We start from the raw sequence: 23,339 nt of genomic DNA, 5'->3' as shown, positions 1-23,339 counted from the left end.
CGAAAGGGCCCTACTCCCTGTGTGGAGGTATCGACAAGGGGAAGGGAGGGGAGTTTTGGGTGGCCGCTTACTGTGAAGGTGACACATGACAGGGACATATTCATGTCCATAATTGCACTCAATTTGAATCTAAGTACATGGTCACAGCGAGGGGTAAAAGCTGAGGGGCTACAAGGCTGCTGAGAAAGGGGCTTGACTATTGAATTGTAAATGTGTAATTTAATTTAAAAATTAGCCTCCTGGGGGATAAGAATTTGCCCTAAGGCCAGAATGGGCCACCTGACCCCTGGGAACCCCTCAATTCCAGGATGTAAACATCTGAGCATGGAGGGGGCTTAAATTGGGGTGCTGTCCTCTCAGTCATGGTGCACCTGCCCACATGTGCACCAATGAACTGCAGTTCTCACACATCAAGGCACCTCTCATGCCCTGCCAAGGAGGTCCAGGTCATAAGGAAGGGATGACAGACTGTGAGGTCACACGTGTGCCCCTGCAGGGGTGAATTTTGTATAGGGCAGAGCCCCCCCACTCTCACCTCCAGGAGGGGTGCTGGAGGGAGCAGGAATCCTGAGCCCCTAGGCTTAGCAAGCATCCTGGCTGAGGGTGGGGAAGCTGTCCACTCTGAAGTCATAAGTCAGATGGTAGATTGGGGTCCCACCCCCACAGCTCACCAGTGAGACCGTCTAGTCTGTTTTCTCTGTAAACTGGAACCCAGTCACCCTCACCCTCAGAAGTGGGGGCAGCCTGTGTAAATTACAACACAAAGCCCTGGGCTGTTTCAGGTGCCCGGGGGTGTCCAGCCCCCCTAGGCCGGGCAGGTGGGAGAGGAGATGTATGAGTTAGCAGGTGTGAGAGCAGGGCTGAGACTTGGCTGAGTGCATGCACTCAGGAATATCCAGGAACTGCGAGCTACCACTAGCAAATCTGTTCACTGAGGCCATGTGTACTCTCCCTTGTCATTTACAATCCCCTGTTTGAACAGAGGCCTCTGGAGTCTATTAGCCACATTGTTGCCTATCACCACACTGTTGCAGTTCCAGGGTCTCCATTTAGCCAGCTTGAAGGAATAGTCAAACTTTTTCTTAAAACCAGTGACAGAAAACCAAAGTGGCTTAAAGAAGCAAACAGGGCAGGAGAGAATGACTTAACTAACTGAGACATCCACAGGGAGATAGCTTCAGGCAGGGCTGTACCTGGTGCTCAGTGACATCAGCAGAAGTCATCCTTCCCCACCTCTGGGTTCTGCCACTGGTGTCAACTTCACATGGCTCTGCTTTTACGAGAGCAAGATAGTCACCAACTGCCACAGGCTGACATCACCACCCCTCAACTCCCAACTGAAATAGAACTTCTCTGCTCCCAGGATTCCAGCAACTAGGCCTGACCTCCGTGGAGCCTGATTGGGCTGGTGCCCAGCCCTGAGCCAATCACAGTGGCCAGGGAGGATGGAAAATGCTGATTGGCCAGATCAAGGCCATGTGACCATCCTCTCCGGGAAACCTGTGAGCTGTTCACCTGTTTTCAGGTTGGGAGAGTGTGATGTCTCCCAGAGGATCCTGCTACTAGCACAAACTGCAGGTGGCACAATGAGCTGAAATGAGCCTGTCTGCTTGGTGACAAGTGACAGGTCACTTAGTGGTTCACTGTTCCAGGGAAGGAGGCTTGTCCACACAGTATTGGGGCTTCAGAGCCAGAATGTAGTAGAAAAGCCTCCCAGTCTCCCAAAAGGTGGGAAAGTGAGCAGTGACACAGGAAAGGCACTCCTCTCTGTGGCCCTTGGCTTTCTCCTTGTTACAGTGGAGAGTGCAGTGTTGCCACTGACAGCCCACTTCCCTGCTGGGAGGCCTTTGCAACAGGTGGAGAGTGCTTGGAAAAGCCCACTTATTCTGAGGAAATGTTATTGCTCCTGTTTGCATTATTATTTTCATGTCACTTGTGAGTTGGGCCCTGAGGGGGCCCTGATCTGGGGGCACAGACACCCACAGAAACTTGGCCCACTATTACTGTTCATTCAACAATGACTTACCGAGCACCTACTGTGTGCCAGATTCCCAGGGTAGAGCAGTGGTGTTGACAGCACAAGCCCCTGCCTCACCTCATCTCTGCATCCCAGGTGGGGTCAACAGAGTGGGAGTTCAGGAAGCAGAGGTCCTGGCCGAAGCCTTGTGGGAACCCCTGGGTTTTACTCTGTGCTGAGGGCACTAGCAGCACACCGATTGTGGGACTCAGTACCCGCAGGACCCAGCATGATGGGTAAAGGAAAGGGGCATTCCTAAAAGCCCATCCTCACTAACCCAAGGCTCTGGAGGGCAGCTCCACTCTGCTCAAACCCAGGGGGCATCTTCCACCATCCTGATCACCCTCTGGTATTACTCCCCGCTCAGATGCACTTTTCACTGTGGCAGCTACACTCAGAATATGTGTTTGTTTCTCTCCTATGTGGTTAAGTGGACTTCAGATACATAATAGTGATGGAGTGGCTAAGCCTCTGGGCAGATTGCTGGGTGACCCGCGGAAATTGCTGCAAATGGTGAGCTCCCTTTTGCCAACCAACGGACCAGGGCCCACCACTGTTCTGTCTGTTCTACCTCACTTAATCTGCACAGACACTCTGTGCAGGACCTCCTGTTATCCCCCATCTCTGCTGACCTTGGGTGGACAAAGCTTGGGTTTGAGAAAGTTGCCCAGGTCACATGGTTGACAAGTGGAGAGCTGGGGATTTGCACCCTTGTCCCAGGAGTCTAGATCAAGGAAAGGCCTGGGTGGGGCAGCTTATTGCCAAGGGAAATCCTGCCCAAGCCTCTCCCATGAGAGCCCAGCCAACAGCACATCTAGCAGAGTCAGCATTTCCTGGACCAGATGGACAGAACCTCAAAACTTCTTTGCAAACAGATTGTTTCCATGTTCTATTGCAAACACAGAAAGGCCACAGGCCAGGGAAGGATAAGGCCAAGAGTTATTTCATTGGGGAGAGTGAAGGACAAGTGTGAAGACACACAGCACTCCCAGCAGGCCTCTCGGCAGAGCCTGCCACTGGGTGAGCAGCTACCATGACTACTTACCATAACCCTGTGAGGTTAATGCCTGTACAAGCCTGCCTGTGAGAAGAGCAAAGTGAAGCTCAGAGAGGTGTGGGGACACTCCAAAGACAAACAGATAAGGTGGGATCATCACCACCATGCTGTGCTGGGACAGGCAGTCACCTGTCACACTGCTCATGCATGGCCTGCTGGGAGTAGTGAAGGCCTGACAGGAGCACAGGAACACTGTGGTGAAGGTGATGTTTCTACCTGGGACAGATGGTACCGGGAACTCTAGCTGATTCTTCATTGTGCCTGCTTTGAGTGCCAGCATGTTGCAGCCTCATGTAGGGGAAGGGCTGTCTCCTTTCCACAATGGTGGACAAGGAAAAGCATGTACACACTGGCATCACCATAGACCACCGGCAGGATCAGGATCTGGAGCTAAGAACAGAAACTGCCAACACCTCAGGAACTGGTGCAAGAGGAGGACCTGAGTGCCCCCTGAAACATGTCTAGTTTTAAAAACATACTTAATTAGGGGGAAGTGATAAACAGTTGATCCCTTCAAAATATTCGGTTATCCAAGGAACAACAGCACCTCAGCATTGTAAGAAGATTAAGTCAGTCATCAATAACCATCACTATAGGTATGAGTAAACAGTGTTAGGAGATACAAAAGGGTCTCAGGATCATGCAGGTCAGAACTGAGAACCGTCCAAAGCATGGGCTGCATGATAGCCTCTCTAAGCTACCTGAGGCTTGGTCTGCTCCTGACACAGGGCAGATGGTTTTGAGAAAACTACACTCCTCAGGGGACCCCAGGGAGTTGAAAGAGTTGAGTTTGGATTCCTGATCATCTTCTAAGTTTGGAATTTTGAGATTCTTCTGCACCTGTCCTTCCTCCAGAACAGAATCTGATTCAGGCGGGATTCCAAGGACTGAGGCATGTGCCAGGCAAGAGAGCAGGCATGGCTGAATGAGAGCATCGCCAGTTCCATCAACAAAGAGGCCAGGGCACTGAGATTTCCAGTGATTTAGCATTCTGGCTGGGAGGGGTCATGTGTTCTACAGTGAGTACTGAGTATCCTGCACCGCCCTCGAGGACCTGCAGGGGGCGCGCGAAGCCAACGTGTCTTAGGTGGCAGTGCGCATACGCAGTTCGCGTCAGCAACTAGCGTCTTCTCTGGGGGCGGAGCTTGTTTTCCTCAGGACTGAGAGGGCGGCGACAGGGAGGCTCCGGGACAGCGCTGCCTGCGTGTCCGCGGGAGAAGGACGCTCCCCGCCCGCTGTCTGAAGTTACGCCGGTTTCCCACGGCCTGAGCCCGCTTCCTGCCGGGGTGTGTGTGGACCTGACCGAGCTGGGGCCCCGGCCGGCTGGGCAGGAGGGGACGGGTGCGCTGGCGGGCCCGCTTCGTCTATTCTCCTCGCCCGCAGGGAGCGGGTGAGTGTCCGCGCCCCTGGTCCTCACCGCCCGGGTCCCCTTCCCCCGTGTGATCGGAGGTGTGTACACAAAGGGTCAGGAGCGGGGACGCGGGTGTAATGGGAAAGGGGCTGAGAAAGTACTGAAAGGGTTAAAGAGAAGTGTGTAAAATCACATTATGTTAATTTTTATATTTTAAGTGTGTCAAAGTCGGAGTTTATCATGCTTTTACTTTCTTGTCTTTAAAGGAATGCAATCATTTATTTTATACTTAAAATATGATTCTCAGCTTACCTCGTTTTCAAGTCAAATTACTGCCACGGTTGACATTTTCTCATAATATAGTGACAATCTTAAACATGTGTGAATATAAACTCATTGAAAAAATCTTGCAGCATTCCATGCTGAGTAGTCTTGTTAAAAATAATATCCGGGCCATTACTAAATCATTACAAAAATATAAATTTTTTTGAATCACTTTTAGAAGTTCCACAAACAGTGGTACTTTTAAAACACCAACCACTGCATAGTGCTTAAGACCATTTAAGATGAAATATATTCAAACCTAAAACTTTAGAATACTCAAAAGGCAGGATGTCTGCTTTTTCTTTGCAAATACATGTTTTCTTCATAAGTGCAAAATACGACAGTATTCAGCTAAATATTGTATATATTTATTCAAAAGGTGAAATTAGAATATAATCTCCTTATTTTTTATTTTAAGGCTATTTCCCATAAAAATTGGTATTTTTATCTGTAGGATCTTAATTCTCCATTCATGTTTTTTTCTTTTGATTTATTTTCTTTAACAGAGTGCATTCTTGTGTCTTTTTAGAGTTTTTAATTCTGCTAACTTATTCCCAGAGACATTCTGAAACTGATAGTAAATAATGGGAGTGGCCTTATAGTAACTGTGCATCTTTTATGTCAGCACAGTGCGCTTGCTGATATGATTTTACATTACATTATAATATAATTATTTTATTTGATTTACATATATACTAATACATATTTTATATATGTACACACATATATGAATATCTACTAAATGCCATTAATTTGCATGGGGTGATAGCTGATAACATGTGATCTTTCTGACCACTGGCTATTCTTATGTGTGTCTAACGTACTTCTAAGAACAGATGCTAGAATATCACACCTCTCATTATACAGTATATTAAAGGTTATATTTTATTTTACTTATTTTTAACCACTTTTTATTAGGTAATAGTCATTTTACAATTTTATGACAAATTCCAGTGTAGAGCACAATTTTTCAGTTATACATGAACGTACATATATTCATTGTCACATTTTTTTTTTTTTGCTGTGAGTTACCACAAGATCTTGCATATATTTAAGATTCCACACATGAGTGATCTCATATGGTATTCCTCTTTCTGTTCTGCTCAACCTAGAATAACATTCTCCAGGAGCATCCATGTCTCTGCAAATGGCATTATGTTGTCAGTTTTTGTGGCTGAATAGTATCCCATCATATAAATATCCCACGTCTTTATCCAGTCATCTGTTGAAGGACATTTTAGGCTGTTTCCATGTCTTAGCTGTTGTAAACAGTGTAGAGAAATCAGCTGAAAATCTTATGGGGGTTCCCTTGTAACCCACTCTTTGTTTTCCTCTTGCTTCCTTTAGGATCATTTCTTTATCCTTGACCCTGGTTAACTTGATTAGGATGTGCCTTGGTGTGGGTCTGTTTGGGTTCTCCCTGTTTGGGACCCTCTAAGCCTCAGGTGCTTGGATATGATTCCTTCTTTAGGTTTGGGAAGTTTACAGTCATGAGTCCTTCCCACACCTTTTCAATCCCCTTTGTTCTTTTTCCCCTTCTGGAACTCCTATTATGCATAGATTGGCACACTTTATATTACCCCATAGGTCCCGTATATTGTTTTCATTGTTTTTTATTTGTTTTTCTCTCAGCTGTTCTGATTGGGTGCTTCCTGTTGTCCTGTCTTCTAGATCACATATTTGTTCTTCTGTATTTTCTAGTCTGCTTTGCACAGCCTTTAGGTCAGCTCCCATCTCAGCCAATGAGTTTACTAATTGTACATGGTTCTTCTTTATAGTTTCTATTTCATTTTTGACATATTTTATATCCCTAAACCCTATTTCTTTTAGTTCCTTCAGTACTTTGATCACTCTTTTTTTGAAACCTTGTTCTAGTAGGCCATCAATGTCTTTTTCCTTGATCATGCTTTCAGGGGGTTTCTCTTGATCTTTTAATTGGGAGTGGTTACTCTGCTTCTTCACATTGCTCATATCTCTCTGGCACCGTGGCTTAAGGAGTATCAGTTACGTACTTAACCTGGAGATGGTGTGCCCTTAATGATTTAATCAAGAGGTCTTTGTGTCTTCACCCTGCTTCGCGAACTCAGCTTGCTGTTTCATAGGCCTTCTGTTGGTGCCCTCATCTGTGCTGCTCTCAGTGGCTGTTGGCTAGCAGATTGTGCCCCCTCCTAACACTAGGTCAGGAGCTGAGCTCTTACCCAGTGGGCGGGCAGGTCACTCCCCCTCCTGATGCCACAGTCAAATGCTGTGCTCAGGGGGAGGCAGGTGGGCAGATCACACCCCATCCCAGCACCGTGGTCCGGTGCTGTGTTCCTTCCAGGAAGGTGGGTGGCTGCCCATCTGCCCTCTCCTGGTGCTGGTCACTCCACTGCTCTGTGCAGCTGCCTGCTCTGCCTCGAGTAGGCGGTCTGTAGGTGGGCACGGGGAAGACTGCAGAACAGCCCCACCTAATCTCTGTGCCAAGTCTGAGCTCCTTGTTTCTCTTGGCAGCACAAGTTCTCTGAGGTGTCAGGGTAGAAAGATCCTCTCTGCCTCAGGCTATAAACAAGTCTCAGTCCTGCCTAGGAGGTTGTGGAGCAACCACGTGCAGATACAGGCCTCAGCCCTGCCCCCGCCCAGGCACTATGCACAAGAGGAGATGGTAGCTGTGGCTGAGCACTGCTTCTCTTCTTGCGAGATGTGCCAGTAATGGCACAGGTCTGAGGAGACAAAGGCTACAGCACCCCTCCCCCCAGGGCACATGCCTGTTTACAGTTTTGTTTACCTTCTGAGTTAAAATTTACCTGACAATGAGATGTATAAATTAGGCTTTTGAGGTTCATCCTTGTATCAGTAGTTGATTCTTATTTATTGTTGAATAGTATTCCATTGTTTGAATATACTATCATTTGTTTTATCCATCCACCTACTAATAAATACTTAGGCTTTGGATATCTTTTTTTGCAAGCAAACATTTTTTAAAAAAATGCAAATATAATATACATGCTTAAATGTGAACACATCTTAAGTATATAGCTCAGTGATTTTTCACAAAGTAAACACATCTATGTAACCTTCATCCAGTCAAGAAACAGGACATTGCTGTTCCACTTTGGGTTTCTTCCCAGATACTACGGCACCCCTTTGATGGATTAACCATCCTAAATTCAGCCACCATGGATTGGTTATTTTGCTTTTGAAATTTTTGGTCCCGTACTTTCCACTCAACATTATGTAAGATTCATCCACTAGTGTTTTCTGTTAACTAGTATATTTATTTTTATTGCTTTAAAGTATACAACTTGTATGCATGTGCCACCACTTATGGTCATGTATTGCTGACAAGTGTTTGGGTCATTTTCTATTTGGGGGTATAACAAATAGTGATTATGAGAATTTTCTGGATGTCTTTTGGTGCTCAGATGTAGAAGTTTATGAAGGGCACACACATGGGTTACCCTTGGTAATAGGGTGTGTGTGTGTACATATATATACACACACATATACATATATAACTTTCATTCAAAAATCCTTTTCCCAAAGTATATGTAAGAATTTATATTCCCACTGGCCATGTGTAAGAGTCCCCATTGCTTGTTGCACTCAATAATGCTTCATATCACTTAACAACTAACTATTCTAGTGGATGTCTAATGGTGTTCCAAGTGTGGGTTTAGTACGTATTTCTATTATTAATAAAGAGGTCAGCCTCTTTTCATAGCTTATTTGGATTTTTGTGTGTGAGTGTGTGTGTGTGTGAAGCACCTGTTCAATTTTTTTGCACATTTTAATATAGAGGTTCTGCCTTTTTCTCCACTGGTTTTTGTTCTTTATATGCCCTAGATACAAGTCTTTTGTTGGATATAGGTATAGCAAATATATTTTCCCACCGTGTGGCTTATCTTTTCACTTTCTTAATGGTATCTCTTGATAAAAATAATTATTAATTTTACTGAAGTCCAACTTAAAACTCTTCTTTTATGTTTAGTGCTGTGTCCTGTTTAAGAACTCTTTGCCACTTCAAAGTCATTAAAATATCTCCTACATTATTTTCTAGATGCTTTGTTTTGGTGGGGGATTAGGTTATTTATTTTAATGGAGGTACTGGGAGTTGAACCCAAGACCTTATGCATGCTAAGCACACATTCCACCTGAGCTTTACCCTCCCCCTGATGCTTTGCTTTATGTTTCAAATTTATTAGATTTATAATCTACCTAAAATTACTGTTCATGTATGGTATAGGGTTTAATTCAATACTGTTCCATTGGTCTGTATATCTAACTTTAGGTAGTTATCACATAGACTTAATATTGTTTTATAATAAGTACTTTAACATTGTTCTTTAATATCATCTTGGCTATTGTTGGCCCTTCACGCTTCTCTATGTATTTAGAATCAGCTTGTCAAGTTCTACAAAAAAACAGTAACAACAATTAACTTTTGGGGATTTTGATGTGCACATATAAATATTTGAATCAGTTGAAGGGGAACTGACATCTTTAAAATGTTGAGCCCTCCAATCCATAAATTTGGATTATCTCCCCTATACTTATTTTTATCACTGCTGTAACAAATTATCACAAATTTTGCAGCTTAAAGCAACACAAACTTATTAATTTATTGTTCTGTAGGTCAAGTCAGGAACAGGTATCACTTGGCTAAAAATCAAGATGTCATCAGTTTTATGCCCTTCTGTAGGTCAAAGGAAGAAAATATTTTCTTGTCTTTTTCAGCTTCTAGAGTCCACCCACACTTCTTTACCTATGGCCCTTCCTCTATCTTCAAATCTAAAAGCTTTACAGCTTTCTAATCCTTCTTCCAAAGTCATATCTTTCTGACCACAGCTGGGAAAATATTCAATTTTTAAGGACTCCTGTTGTTAGACTAGGCCCATGTAGATAATCCAGGCAAATCTCCCTGTCTCAGAGTTCTTAACCTGATACATCTGCAAAATCCCCTTTGCCATGTAAAATAACATATTCACAGATTTCAGGATTAGAGCATGGATATAGGTAGGGGTCAATGTGGTGCACTATTCTGTTTATCAAACTGTTTAACATTTGACACTTTCTGACAAACGTACAAGATAGAAGATCCTGATCATGTTTAGAATGCTTCCTCTGCAAAATATTGGGCACTGAGTTTATTTGAAAGGACTGAAAACAATATTACCACAGGAATGGTTTCCTAATTCTACTGACATTTATTTACTTTATAGTTAAATACCCAAAATGGTCAGCCAGGAGTGGGATCTTGGCAAATAAAATAAAAGTATTATTCAAGCATTTATCACTGAATTTACTAGCTAATTCTATTTTAGAAACAGACAGAAAATAAAACAATTTAGAGTAAGTCTGCTTACTTATATATTAAGTGAACATAAAGTTTTAAAAGCATGTCTGAATATGGGATAAAAAGAGCATCATGAAATGTAATGTTAATATTTAGTACCTGCAAATCTGAAATTCCCAATTTATAAACAAGTTCATGCTGTATAGCACAGGGAACTATATCCAATACTGTTTTGTAGTAACTTATGGTGAAAAAGAGTATGAAAATGAATAAATGTATGTTCATGTATGACTAAAGCATTGTGCTGTACACCAGTAAATGACACAACATTGTAAACTGACTACATATATATATATATAATATATATATATATATATATATATTTGAAAGGACTATATATACCAAGAAAAAAATTAGATTGATAACCAACAAAAAATCTGTCAGGAATATAATGCTAGAAACACTGAGACACAAAAGAAAATCTCAGGCATACATCTGTTTATAGAGTCATAGAAAAAATAGTGCCTATGCAAGTCCCTGATAAGCATGAGAAAATAGGAAAGGCGATATAAAAGTTCAAAATGCTTTGCTATGTAAGAGCTGCAAGACGACACAGACACAAAATTAAGTGGTCAAAATGTTTATATAATTAATGATAACAAAGTAATTGAGGACATCATTTTAAATGAGATAAAAATAGCTGCTCAATTTTCATATTACTAAGCAAGTCATTTCTGTTTGCAGTAGGTTCATATTATTTTTATATGTATTTGTATTTTATAAAGACATCAACTTAGATCCTGGCTGATAACTGACAGTGGAGCAACTGATTGATATAAATGGGTATCATAGGCTTATCAGATTTCATATGCTTTAAATATACATTAGTTATTAGCTGTCAGGAAGAGTTCAATTTTCATTTATTCTAACATAGTTGTGTCACAGGAAGGTTACTCTGTATTTACAATGGAGGATCATGATAGATATAAAGATATCAAGCCTTATTGATCTTCATAGGGTTGCTTTTATAAGAAAAGGAGAATAAAATAGGAAAAATCAAAAATACTACTTTTTTAATAGTGTTCTAACAGTTTTATCTTGATTTTTATTTTTTTACTGAGTTATAGTCCGTTTACAATGTTGTGTCAATTTCTGGTGTACAGCACAATTTTTCAGTCCTTTATGAATATACGTATATTTGTTTTCATATTTTTTCACCATGAGCTACTATAAAATCTTGAATATATTTCCCTGTGCTATACAGTATAAACTTGCTTATCTATTCTATATATACTGTCAGTATTTACAAATCTTGAACTTCCAGTCTGTCCCTACTCACACACCTCCCCCCTGTAAAATACTATTAAATCAACATATATTTATGAAGAACTATGAAAAATGGGAAACTATAAGTTGTTTCTTTAAATTGGAGCAAAGAGAACTCCTTTAACTGGGAAAAGAGTTAAAATCTGGCAAGTTTTATGATTTCATGTTCACCCCTGACAGCTTTTCTTTCCTCATTTCTCCTTCAATCTTTTTTGGGCTTTCTAAAGAATTAAATTAAAAAAAAGAAAAAAAAGTAAATTAAGAAACAGCTTTGCATCTAAAATAACCTCCTAACTGGAAAGATTGTATACTTTGTGAAAAATTTACAGCTACCGACTTATGATCTATGTCTCTGTCCACACTGCCTTACTTGTTAGGAAGGGTCTTAAAAAAAAAAAAGTAAAGAAAAATAGCAAATTATTATGGCTTTTACATTTTAAATTCTTTTCTATGAGTTTACAATCTGCTCTATCATGAGTTATTAAGATAAACATTATCAGCTATACTCTACTTTCCTATCATGCACATTGTGACTCTGAGAAGCTCACACAATCTAACTTAACATCTGCAGGTGGTGTACAGGTTAATGCAGTTCTTTTGACAATATATGGTTTTGTAGTCTAGTTGTCTAACTACTACATAATGGAAAAGATGTAGAACTACTGGTACCACTGCCCTCGGTCTCTGTCATTAACCTTAAACATACCTGGAAAAGTAGATTCAAAAACTCATTGGCAAGAACATTTTTCACACTCCAGATCTGATATTCTTCGAGTTAAGATGGCCACTCTGAAAGAGAAACAATGTTTAAGATTATTTTAAATCTTCATTTTCTTATATTATTTGAATAAAATCTGTTTTATTAAACTTGCAATGGTCATTTGTCTGAAAGAAAACTAATGATTTAATGTAGATGCTATGTGTTCATCTAAAAGTAGGCCAGCAAAAATAAGTTCAAAAGTAACCAAACTCTGAAGTAGTGAGTCATAACGTGGGCAATTTATCACCAAAAATCTTCCTCGAGTAAGACCTGGGAAATAACTCACAGTATCTTCTGGTTCAAGGGGAAGTTTACTAACAGAACCAACAAAAGGTTCTGGGTAGAGAAAAAGGATTATTTACTAACTTTGAAAGAATTCTTCCAAACTCTCTGGATTATGCCGTTTGACCCTAACAATTTTCTAAGATCTTCTTTAAAACATCTGGCAATATTATTAGACTTCTTAAGAGATTTAAAAGAACTAAATATATATAATAAATGAGTATCTATATTAACATCTCCTCAAAATAAAATTTAACATTACTTTCAAAAGTTGAATAAAGCAGTATTTTTTGGGGGGGGAGTCAGAGTGTACCAAAAATTACATTTATATACAGTAGACAATATTACTTGGGAGGCAAAAATATAACCAAATGCTTCTTACTTCATGTTTTGAACAATCACCTTAACAATCCTAGATGAATAATAATGTTCTTAGCTTTTATTACTTAATTATATTTTTATTATCTAATGATTTCTTATTTAATGATACTTAATAATATTTACTATTAATGATATTCATGTATTCATTCAATATATAATAACATTTATTATAAGAAAAGATTTTAAAGCACTGTGATGGTAATTATTGGCTTTCAGGATGCAACTTCCATTAAAGTATATTAATACCAATGTAATGGTACAAAATAATGGGTAATATTGTCACAGTCTATTCACCAGTGAATATGGGTAATAGGTTTGGTTGAAAGGTCCAAATTCTATTCTAAATTTTTACCATTTCATTATTATGGTTACACGGAGATGGAGCAGCTAAATGATCTTTTTTTTTAATGTTCAAAAGTACAGCCATAAGAAGAAACTTGGTCTTACATAAAAATAGACAGCAATGATAACATCCATACTTATCAAACACCCAGAAAAAAGGCGATGGAAATTGTATCTCTACATAAGGTATTTCCTAAAAGAAACTTTCCTATGTTTCTGTTTTCATATATACCAAATAGAAATGGCTACCTTAGTTTTGGGCAGAAAAGTAAATGAAGACGGTTATCTGAATTGCCAAACAAAGATCAAGCCCTGAAAAATTAATTTCTATTATTTATTTCTATTGAGTGTCAGTTAATAAGACTATGATGATTTCTTCTGGATTTGTGATTGAAAAAAAATGTTACTTATTTTTCTAAGCCTGTATAAGACCACTATGGTCTACACCCTAAAATCTGCTACTTGGTACATGTCAGCATTTGAATAGAAAGAGTCAAATTAACTCATATGTGTCTCACATATATGGATTATCTTCAGTTTCACAGGGATACATAGACATTAAGGCAAACCTATTATAATATCTTCAATAAATGTTGTGAAACTTAAAAAAAATTCAAGGCTTTATTCTTTGTAAAGTACATGCTTGTTTCTGTTATTATACACTAATTCTGGCTGCTATTAAAGAACTTAGTACAGACCTTCACCAATATTATTGAAAAAAAAATTTTTTTAAACTATATACACCACTCAGATTGAGATAAAAAATAATTTCCATCATCCCAAATATCCTATGGTCCTTCCCAGTTAAATCACCCATCTCCAAAATCACTATTGTAACACATTAACATTAGTTCTGTCTCTGTTCTAGAACTTCATATAAATTGAATTGTACAATGTGTTCTTTTATTCTGTGGCTTCTTTTGCTCAATATAAGTTTTGTTTTACCATAATGTATTAAAATGGGAGAAGTAAAGATTATAAACTACAGATGGCAAGGGCTGTCTCTACTTAATTTTTATAAAATGCCTAGCTTATAAAATATAATGTTTTTATGTAAATAACACTTAATGGAGTTGTTTAAAAGTGGAATGGGCTTTCCTTAGGGACAACTTGGAGGTATTGTAACGACAGGTCCAAATAAGCATTTAGCAGGGATGATGTAGAAGAGATTCAAGTATGTATACGTAAGGTATGTATAGCAATTCAGAATATAATGTATTTTTAGAAAAGAATAAATTAGTCTCTGCTAGACTCACCTTTGTGGTATCATGCGCATTCTATGTGTCTTCTACAATGTTGGATACATCCATGTGTAATTCCTTTAAAACCAGAAACCCAAATCAGTAGTTAGGAAGGAGAAGGTATCATTTTTATAAGCCAGTAGCTGAAGTATAAAGTATTTTGGGTCAACTTTTTTTTTTTTTAATTACAGAAATATATTGCTTGATTACCTTAAAGATTATGACAATTTTCCAGTGGTTTCATTTTTTTTTTACATAATACATTCAGTTTATTAAATTTTCTAAGGCAAATTCTCTTCCCAATTTTGCATCTTTGGCTATGAATATTTTGAGTAGCATAATATAGAACCTGGAAGTAGTAAGAAATCTTTTTCTCAACCTCTTTTAAAAAATTCTTCACTCTATGTTCCTGTTGGAAGTTTACATGCAAGAAGATGAATACAATCAGACTTTACCAGGGTATCATCGGTGCAGTTGTCCTTCCAGACCTCTAAATGTGCAACCACGTGTCTCTCAGTTCAACCCTAGAAAGAACTCCGTCACCGTCAACATCAAATACCTTGAAGCAAACTAAAGAAAAGAAACTCTTATGGAGGGAAATTACTTTCATATTCTGAAGTATAATACATTTTATTACAAGCTGCCCTAGTAAAATTACTTAGTTCCTCAAACAACTACATTCTGGATTAAGTTCTTATTTGGAGGACACTGTGTCCTTAAAGTCCTTTGAACTTGTAGGCATTCCTGTACACTTCACAAGTCTCTCTCCTTATATCATTAGCCAGCTTAGAGAACTCTATCATTCACCTAAATCTAAAGTTAAATTTCTTGCAAACTGAAAAAGGGCCAAGTTACTATACAATATCTCACAGGTTTTGAGAAGGTAATTCAAGCTTTTAAATTAATTTCTAATATTTAAAACTGATCATTTCACAGTTGATTCTTACAATGTGGAAAATATTCCATCTACATTAAGAATCAACAAAAAGCTGGTACAGTCAGCCCCCTGTATCCATTGGTTCTGCATTCACAGGTATAAACAGTAGATCAAAAAAATATATATATATAAAATATATATATATATATAACTTTCCCAGAAAGTTCTCAAAAGCAAAACTTGAATTTGCTATTCACTGACAACTATTTACATATCATTTACATTTTATTTACAAACAATTACATTATAATAGGTATTACATGTAACCTAGAGATGATTTAAAGTATACAGGAGGATGTGCATAGGTTATATGCAAATACTATGCCATTTTACATAAGGACTTGAACATCCATGTATTTGGTATCTGAGGGGGTCTCAGAACCAATACTCAGCAGATAATGAGAGATGACTGTATAAAGATTTTGCCTCTCCAATGTAATTAATGTGCACCGTATATTTTTGCCTAAGAACAATTTCAAATCTTCAATGAAGTTTATATAGAACAAGCTAAAAATCCGAAATATCAGCACTTTGCTAATTAACATCAATATCAGCAAAATTGCTAGTTAGTCTAGTTGGTTAATTTCCACTAGTCCACTGGCAAAAAATAAACTTAAAAAAATTTAAGACAATAATTAAAGTCAATTGAGAAACAAAGACTTCAGCCTCTTTAATACCAGAACTTTAATGTGAACAAATAATCTATAACAAAGCCAGGTTAGAGTAATGGTATACTATCAGGGAAGATAAAAGAAATCTAAATTCTTAAGATTAAATAATTATCTACTTCACACACCTGTGTAACAATTATGCTATTAAATTAACTGAGTGCATCACAGTACAACATTACTAAAGAATATTGAACTATTAAGTATCATACACAAAATATGCAGTATTTGTGAAGCTGTATTTTAGAAAGATGCAGCGATAATGACCCTAGTGAATATATAAGAATTAAGTTCCAATTAAATGTAAACTGCTGCATTTTCCTAAACAAATATGGTTAAGATTTATTAATGTAATATGCTTATAAATTAAGCTACAATATTTTAGCTAGGTTTAAAATATAAATTCAGTATTTAATAAAATTGTTTTATCATAAATATAATTTTGCTAATAAAATATCAATATACACAGTAATAGAAAATAAGTTGGAATTCAAGTTAAGCAAGATATATTTTCTATATAGGCTACTAGAAAATATTTTCTATATGCTTAACATTTTCAAACACATCATGAATGTTGTAGTTCATTTATCATGAATTGTACATTCATCTGGAAAATCAACCATTATTAATAACAAAGATCTTAAATTACTCCACAGTAAAAAGAACAGATGATTGAACCTTTACACTGACCTCAGTAAAACCTCAGCAAGAGACTGCTATTTGCCAAAAGGATGAAAATTCAAGCTTTAATCAGATGATTTTTTACATGAATGGATGCTAATTTTTTTCTCTGTATAGCTTCCAAATTTTGTGATGTTTAACACACTTACATTTCTGTCTTTCAGCCAGAGGTCCTCTGCAACAAGCTGATAACCCACAGGATATCTCCTTAAAATCTATGTGGCTGTCATGATTTTCACCAAAAGCATTAAATAAACCTGTAAAATAGGAACACAGAATAAATCACAGCCAACAAACTTCCTGTTAATAATGACACGCTTATGAAAGGAGGCATGACTCGCATAAACTAACTTAGTTTTTAAAAGTTATCAGTAGTTTCCACTGTCTTAGGAAGTTTTTTCTTTTCCCCTGGCATAATTATAAACAAAATTTAACTTCCTAGAAGAAAATACTATCATTTAATGTTTGGTTTTGTCTGCCTACCTGTCTCTTTTATTAATTCCAAAAGTCAAAAGTGATTGTAGAATGTAAAAAATAAAAATATATTTCAAAAATTTAACTGGAAAAAAGCCAGAGACCACAATTATCCTAATTTGGAAAGACTAAGGAGAGAAAGGAAAAAAGAAGAAGAAAAGTTGAACTCTATCAGAGATATACTGTGTTGTTATTAACAAGCTTCATAGAGCTCCTTCATGAAGCAAAGAAAACACACTATATTATAAGAGAAAGAAATTCTGTACTGCAGTCTTCATTGTACCACTTAATCTGTATAAATAAATATATTAAATTTCAGAAATAAAGGGCAATTTATAATCTAATCCTGTGGATTTTAAACTTTTCATAAAAAATAAATGGAATCATTTTGTTTTCAAATGAAATGATTTCTCAATCTCTAATTCTAAAAAGGTAAAAACATAACTGCTCTGCTGAAGTGGAAGCCCTGTCTGTTTTAGCTCCCCTAACAAATATTTCTAAAACACACTAGAAACCTGAAGAATACAGACTATTTCAAGAATCTAATTCTGTGCCCTCAAAGAGCAGAAAATTGAAGCTAAGAAGTAGTTAAATGACTTGCTAAAATAAATTTTTTTAAAAAGGTCTGAATCAGAAGCAGAACCCAAGCTTTCACATTTCAAATACAGTTTTTGTGATTATCACCCACAACTACTCCTTGTAAAACTCAATTAATATATATATATATATATATATATATAGTAGTGAAAAGTTTAGAGCTAAGTGGGGACCTTAGAGATGGTCTAGTCCATTGGTTTCTTAATTTTTTAAAGGTGGGGGAAGGATACAGCAGTGGAACCTTCTATATAAAAGATATACAATACACACTCCTCAGCTGAGGAAGAGGTGGGGTCATGTGTGGAAGCTAGAGCTTTGCCTATTCAGTGTCCACCACCCTGACCCTGCACCAGATGCTGAGGCACCGCACTGGAGCACAGTTTCATAATGATTGTCTTGGTCAAACTGATTTTATATATGAGAATATTCAGGTGCAGAAAGGTAAACCAACATACACAAGGCTCCAAAGGTGGAACAAGGCTCACGTGTTTAGCAAAGAACATTTGTAGAAAATAGAAGGATTCCCACCTTCAGTCAGGGATGGACGAATTGGTGGTGAAGCCAATGGGCCAAATGTCTCTAAATCAAATCATCCAGTTCGGGATTGAGCCCTCAGCAACCAATAGCATTTCTCCAGATGAATGATGTCTGATTCTTGCACTAACAATCAAATCAAACAAGATTATAAAATCTCACTCTTCTCTTCTGGACAATTAATTAGTTCATCCTGATAATGTAACTACTAAAGATACATTTTAATTTCCCAGTTAAACTGTTAAAAAAACTACCTAAAACAAAAACTCTGAAAGACAGATATATTGTATCTAAAGTGGCATGAAAATTAAATTCAAATTAACATAAAAGAGGCTTTAAAATGGGAAAAAAATTTGCAATTTCCCATTAAGCAGGCTGTTTAATTCCATCATGTAAAATAATAAAATAAGATATTTATTTTTTGCTTCCCACACTTTTATCTGTATTCACTTCGGTGATTTTAATCTCTATCTTGGATTTGAAAATTCTTGATCATAGTCTCTCCTGGCTACACTGGTAACACACTAATAGCAGAAACTATGTTTGATTTATCCTGTCACTATTGTAACCACTTACACATTTAATACTTATTAAATAAATGTACAAATGGGATAGACCTAAGCTTCTCCTTCTTGGCCCTAAAATTCTTACTACCCCTCCTATAAATGCAGAAGCCTCCTCTGTAGGACAGAGTGTAAATGTATCTCCTGAGAAGGATTCCCCAACAAGGGCTGTCTTTACAGCGTGCATTTAGATAAGATGTTTCTATGGGACATTTCAATAAAAGGATGAAGGACCTAAGCTTCCCAGTATGGTGGGAGTTGTGATGGGCATGGGAGGATGCTCACTTGGGAGGATGAGATGTTAAAGACACTAACAGTGAAAAGGACAGGGCAAGATGAAAGGCGATTGGGATACAGGACCACAGAGATGTGACATCTACTTCCCACTGTCATCTAAGTGATACCTACTTGAAAGAAACATTTCTACAGTTAAATTCTATAATGGGGGGTTATTTAAATGAAGCACACATATTCTCAATGAGTAGATCACATAATTTTTAGAGATTCAGAGTGCATTAGCATTTTCAGAGTACTTTTTACATCAATAACTAGTATTTATAAATTCCTGTGTGCTAAATAAGTATGTGGAATTTTTTCCATTTTGCTTTTAGACTTACTACAGCTTAACCTATTCACTGCACTGATACAGAGTAATTTTTCTAATGAATAAAAATGATAATGTACAAACTTGTTAAAAATTCTTTAATTTCTCCATCACCAGATTTATGAACATTTAGGCCTATGTGTCAGGCCCCGTTTCTTACCAGCTTTTTCACCAACACCTTACATTTAGGTTATATTGCATTACCCAGAGGTCGGGAAATGTTCTTTCACACATCCACGTCTTTATTAGGTCCTGTGTCCTCTGAGGAGAAACCTTCTCCCCACTTTCACATCCTTCCATTTTACAGCCTAACCACTAATCCTTCTGTGAACACCTTCTAATGCTTTCCAACCTCACCAGCTACCCCAGGGTCTTAGTTTCTCTCTTCCACAACTGTCATCCACTGTATATAGTATCCAATATTCAAGTGAAGTATGAGTCCTCATTTACAGGTCTGTGGCCTCTCTAGATTACAAAGTATTTGGATTCAGTAACCTTGTCCTTTTATCACTGTTGCTGCTAGAATTCATTTCATAGGACCTGATACATAGTAACCACACAATAAATACTTGCTGAATGAAGGAATGAATGAATGAATGAATAGCCAAGGCAATCTTCACAGCCAAGGCTTCCCCATCCCAGCTCAGTATTGTTTCTGTTATATCAAAGAGACTCTGCCTCATGAAACAATAGACCCTGCATATTTTAACAAATGTATACAATTATTAGGAACTATTATTAGAACAGAGACTAGCACTACTGTTCTCATAGTTATGTCACATAAGTAGTGTATTAAAGCTCGTTCTGATTTATTATTTATACAAATCAGCTATGTCTGTCACCAGTTTAAATATTAGTAATTTAGAAAACAAAAGTTATTGATTTATCTACTCATCAGAAAACATTATGACAGATCTATTTACATACCTCTTTTGTCAGTTTATATACCAACTGGAAAAGAAGGGGTGTACAGTCAACTCTGAGAGTATAATTGCCTGCAAAATAAATAAGAGAGTATTTTAATACCTCCAAATGGACTTCAAACCTGTATTTAATTCTAACTTTATTTTCTAATTATAAACAAGATATAACAGATTTCAATATGAAGGCATCATTCCTGGAGAATTAAAAATAGGGTGGACCCTACAGATTATCATATTCAGTGAAGTATGTCAGACAGAAAGGCAAATACCAAATTATATCACTTATATGTGGAATGTAAACAAACAAAAAAATGATACAAATGAACTTATTTACAAGCCAGAAATAGACTCACGATATAGAAAAGAAACTATGGTTACCCAAGGGGAAATGGGGAAGGGAAGAGATATGTTAGAGTTCAGGAATAAGATATACACTATTATATATGAAACAGATAAACAAGGACCTACTGTATAGCACAGGGAATTATATTCAGTATCTTATAATAACCTATGATGGAAAAGAATCTAAAAACAATGTATATGTATATGTATATGTATATGTATATGTATATGTATATGTATATGTATATAACTGAATAACTTTGCTGTACACCTGAAACTAATATTACACATCAAATGTACTTCAGTAAAAACAAATAAATAAAATTTTAGAATAGATAGGTAGGTAGATAAATAGACAGACAGACAGACAGTCTGGCTAAAACTAAAACACAAGGTGGAAATAACTCTTCAGGAGCCAGAGAGGCTGCAGCACACACTCGGGATAGGAGACTGCAGAGGCGGACTCTGCTGCTAAGGCCGCAGCTCCTGCAGTAACAGGGTCATTGCTCATTACGGCAGCAGTACCTAGGGGTCTTTGGCAAAGGAAGTGGTAAGGCCATAGTGTTCATGTTTTTATTCATTCATTCAATTCAATATCAAGACTTTAGACTAGAGCGTGTCAGTAACTAACATGCGTCCTGTGACACTTACCTAGAAATAACCATAATATGATGAAAGCCTACAGATGCACATGTCACATGTCAGGGTCAAAAGGAAGTCTGTAGTGGGTGATTATTTCAGAGTTGTTCCAATACATACAGGAACTATTTCTGTATGAAATATTTTAGCCCAACTTTTAAAAATAGCTCCACAGGAAGAATGTCAAAAGTACTAAAGTTTTAAGTAGTAATCCAAGATAGGCCAATGGTAAATATACTAAAGGAATTAGGATCAATACCTTAGTTATGAATCATATTGATTCATTTGAATCATAATAATGTTCTCTCTGGTAAAATGGAGAAATGGAGGTATTATTGAGGCATCTCATAGAAAGAGGATAATCCTAGTTTATGAGTTGGAGTTGATAGAATTAAATACTGGTATACTATTTAATGACAATCTGAAATAAAATTTACCTTCTGTGTATGAGTCTGCATTGATATATGCAACCTCTCTCTCCTGGAGTGTTTTCACATTCTCCTGTAGTTGAAGCAAAGCAGTCACTTAACTCACAGCATTTACAATTGTGGATATACAAGCAAAACAAACAAATTAATTCAGTAAAAGAGTGGTTTGCAGATACCATTATAAATCAAATGCCTATGCCTTTGACCATCATTTTAAGAAAATGCTATTAACTGCTTGATAATATTAAAGCAATTAAAACAAGAAAGAAAAATATTAGTGATGCTGTAGCCACTTTTCATAGCAACAGCAGGGAGACCCAGAGGAAAACTGCCCCTGATCCCCTGCACCATAATATGAAGGGGGAAGGCTCGGAGATGCTCAGCCTCACCCTGGATCTACTGGAAGAGAACTGCTCAAAGTAAGGCTTGGAAATCTGTATTTTTAAAAGGTGTCCCTGGCAATCCTTAAAGACATTAAAGTAAGAGATCCCTTGACGTTGGGGATCCAAGTAACTTTACCATATTAAAAGTGAGGAAGTTGGAAATTTGATTTATCAAGAATTTTTTGAAAGAGAAGATATTGATGAAAAAGAAAAAGAAAGGAGGGGAGGATAGAGAAAAAACTAGAGGGAGAGAAGAGTGGCTATTAGGACAAAGACAAGACATTTCTCTCTCACACATACATGCACACACGCACACACATTCTAGAAAAATACAGCAGAAGAAGACTAATGCCATCACACACATGGGAATATGCAGAGAGAACTCTTTTCTTCTCTCTATTTCTCTCTCTCTCTCTATCTTGCTACCTTATAAGAGCAGTTACAGTAAAAACATTTAAAGCTGTGAGTAGTCATCCCACAAATGAGAATTCTCACCTCTGCACTTGGCCACACGGGATAGATGACAGCTGATTCTGCTGCAGAATTTCCATTATGACAGAGCTACAGTAGAAATAAAAGATTCCTTAACTATATGTAAAGATAAATGTGCTGCTGAACATGATCAAGAAGCTAGTAGAAAATGGGAAACAATATTCAAATTGTCTTTTAACTCACATGAAGTTAAATTAAAGAAAGGCATATTATCTTGTATCTTGGATTTATTTTATCTGTATTTTAAGCTGCTTAAATTATAGAAAGACACATGTATTTCTATATACATGTATTCACAAGAAATTACATATTTCTAAAAGTAAATGACCTTAATGAATAAGATCTGATTCATCTAAATACGTGTATTATGAAATGCATGTTCATAACACCAACATAATAATAAGACTTTGCAATATAAATGGAATCAAATGTGATACAAGTAACTGTGATTTTATTCCCATACTTATTTGATTCATATTATTATTTTAAAGTATGCGGAAATGAGTCAGAAGGAAAGCATTTTAAAAACCAGACACAATGATAAGAAAGATATGACATTCTTCAAATCAATTCTATAAAATTGGGACTCATAAATGATGAACAAAACAGAGGATAGTCACAGGAAAGTGCTTTTTGGTGCACCTGCTTTAAAAAAAACACACAAGCCGACCATGAACATGTAAGAACTTAGAGTTACTGGACAGAGAGCCTAAGGGAAGAA

Source organism: Camelus bactrianus, chromosome 1 (assembly GCF_048773025.1).
Source record: "Camelus bactrianus isolate YW-2024 breed Bactrian camel chromosome 1, ASM4877302v1, whole genome shotgun sequence".
NCBI classification, from domain to species: domain Eukaryota; kingdom Metazoa; phylum Chordata; class Mammalia; order Artiodactyla; family Camelidae; genus Camelus; species Camelus bactrianus.
The sequence above is the reverse complement of the archived record's forward strand: the minus strand, read 5'-3'. Positions refer to the sequence as shown.